Raw genomic sequence first — 3,421 nt, forward strand, 5'->3', positions numbered from 1 at the left:
AGTTATTACGTTTTCGATTTTCATGCGTCTGAAAATGTCGTAACTGATGCTTAATTTAGCTGAAAACAATAAAATAATTTCCTTAATTGTTTAATTTTTATTTTGGATTTAAAACAGTTCTTTCATAATGTTAATTTTTTGTCCATTTTTTCGTTATTGTTTCACAAACGATGTTTGAATAACTTTTTTGATTTATAAAAATTTATAACTTATCTGTAAACCATTTAACATGAAGCAATTCTCATGCCTTATTAAGAATAAAATCATTAAAAAATAAAGTTAAGAAAGCGATTTTAGAATGCAATATTTATTAAATATTTGGCATAAAAATTGTATTTTCTTTTTCTCATAAGCAAAACAATATTGATATTTTAAATAATATTTTTGCACGTCTAAAACCATCACACTTACAAAATATAACAGTAACAGATAGAGGTTTTTGTCCGAATTAAATATTGCTTAATTTAAAAATTAAGCAGAAGGAGAATTATGTTCAATAAAAACAGGTGACCCGTTTTTAAATCCGAAAGTTTAAGCGGTTTTAAAATCATACTAGGCATCTTCTCGAAAGTTTTTCTCAACTTACAATATATTATTCCTAAAAAGATTTGTTGCTCAAACAAAGTATCTAAATTTATTAAATAACAAGAAAATGAATAGAAAATGATTCCAAAAAAATACAGTGCTCAGCTTACTTTTTATTTTCCTTTTTACATATTGCCAAACTTAATTAAAGCATATTAGAGTCAATAATAGCATGATTTTTCATAATTTCCTTAAAAGAATAAGAACCCCTTTCTTATTAATCCAACTTGCTAGAACGTAGACTTATTTTTTATTTCATAAAACCTACTACTAAACGTAATTAAGTTATGTTGGTATCAATAATAGTAAGTACGTAATAGTAATTTACATTTCTCTTATACGAATTCGAACTATTGCTCTATTGATTTGTTTTTCAATGCATATTATTTTTTTAATTTAAATTATTCTTGATTTAAATTAGTTAGTTTTGTAGATTCACGTTTTAAAAGCTAATTATACATAAAATAGTCAGATGGTTTCAAATAACTATAGGAATACTAATTTGATGACGTAATCTGCAAATGCTAAAATGTTCATGCTGATCAATCACGAGTGAAATTGTTCCAATTCACTTAAAAAGTTCTTGAGATATAGCGAAATATGCAAAAAAAGTTAACATTATTTTGATTACAAATACATTATTTTGAATACAAATTATCTGACTTAACGAATAAATTTGACATGACGAATAAAATGTAATGAAATAAAGAGCGTTAAAAAGGCTCTTTTTTTTAATGAGAGCTATTAGATCGAAAATATCACTAATGTAATTCTTAAAATATTTGAAATAAAGTAAATCGTCTGCAGCAGTCTCATTTTTATCAATGGCAAGTTCTACGCCAGTGAAGAATTCTATTTTTCTTACTACTCTACCGAAGGAAATAATTGAAAATTTCGAACGAATTTTAGGATTAAGGGCCAAATTTGCCGCTTACTGTCGTTGTTCAAATTTCAGAATGATAGAACGAACGGTTTTTAAGTTATAAGAGAGACACAGGCACAAACACAGAAACTCTTCATTTTTTTATAATAGATATAATAAAGTATTTCAATATTCTTGTAGCAATTTTTTGTATGTAGTTAAAGCGTTAAAAACTATTTTAAAACTTTTTTATTGAAAATATGAATGCAGAATTTCCTTTTATAATCTCATTATAAGGCATTAATATCAGATCACAGCATCCATAAGTAAGTTATAAAATTGAACTGCTGTTCATATTTAGAAGATAATCGGGTATACAAAAGCTTAAATGTCTTTTCTGCTATTTTAAAATTATTACGAAGTAACTTTTAATTCATGCCATCAAATAGTATTAACATGTAATTTTTTTTAATATTAAACGTTAAATTTATTAGTTTGAGAAAACTGTTCCAACTTGGCCAACTTAATAAGTTGACTTAATAATGTAATATATACTGTTAGAATTTAACAGGTTCAGAAGAATGAACAAGTTAGTAACTAGTAATCTTTTATTTTAAATTAAATATTGCATATTTATTTGTTTTCCGTAAGTATATCAATTGATTATAGTGATTCTTTCTAACTTAAAATTTTATGTAACTTACTAATGTAAGATAAATTAAAATTTTTATTTGAGTATTGTAGTTTTAGAGAAAATTTAATGTATTTTCGCAATAAATGAAAATCATTTATGCTTTAAAAATAGATGACTTTTTTTCCAAAAGAAAATCACCATCCAAAATGTTTCTTAAAAATATAGACTTAGCCTCTAACTAGAATGCTAGCTTCTTCCAACACATGCTTAAAATTGCTTTTCTTCGATAAAATTAAAAGAAAAAAAAATTAATATCACCAATTTTATCTATTCTGACAATTGAAAACATATAAGCATTGCATTTTAGGGATTCTTGAACAATAAACTTTAAAAAAAAAATGCTACGAAACTGCTTTTAACTGCTGCTTAATTTCCGAACTTCCAGAAAATATTTTTCCTTATGATAGCAAAGGTTATATGTAATTAATTTTTTAAACTGAAATTAAAGAATTTTGTCCACCATTACATATAGATAACTAAAACAAATATATTGAACTAGGAGGCTTCGCCCCCTGCTCGCTGGCGCTCACCAACCCCAGGAACTGCTTTCCCAGTTCATTTCGGATTGCTTCGCAATCCAATGCTCCCTCTGCTCGCTCATTAGATACGTTCTTAACGTCTAGTTTTTGTATACTTTTTTGAATACTGAAGTTCCGAAAACTTTTCACTGTAGAAAATTCTAAACCTGTACATTTCAATATTAATTTGAAATTGCAAACAGTTCACATATTTTTCTTAATCACACTATTCTAAATTTCAGTTGTTGAGAAAAGTAACTGTTGTAAGTTTTGTTTTAAAGTCTTTCCCAACAGAGGGCTAAAACCATGTGTTGTAAAACAATATGAAATAGTAGTCTGCCACTGAACGCCGGATGTAAAGCATCGGCTTCGATTAAGATAATTTTATAATTTTAATTCTTTGAAGGGCGTCACCCTAATAATATGGAATTTGTAAAATAAATGTATATATTTTTGAATGCTGATGACGCCCATCATTTTGTGTTTTTATCAATGTTCAGAAGCAGAACAACTGTAAGTTTTTTATTTTATCACAAAAAAGTAAAATGTATAAAAAACAAAGAAAAGAGGAAGAAAATGAGTATAGTCATAGAAAAAGTTAAAATTATAATATAGTATTTGTCAGTTAAAATAAAACTTTTTGTTTAAGTCATTGCTAACAATTCAAATTTCTCCGAGGAAATTCTAAAGTATAAATTAAGGCAGTATTGTTAAGTTGAAACACAATATCTTTAACTTTGTTAACAATACAATTCAATTTTT

The sequence above is a fragment of the Parasteatoda tepidariorum genome, chromosome 8 (assembly GCF_043381705.1).
Source record: "Parasteatoda tepidariorum isolate YZ-2023 chromosome 8, CAS_Ptep_4.0, whole genome shotgun sequence".
Lineage (NCBI taxonomy): Eukaryota > Metazoa > Arthropoda > Arachnida > Araneae > Theridiidae > Parasteatoda > Parasteatoda tepidariorum.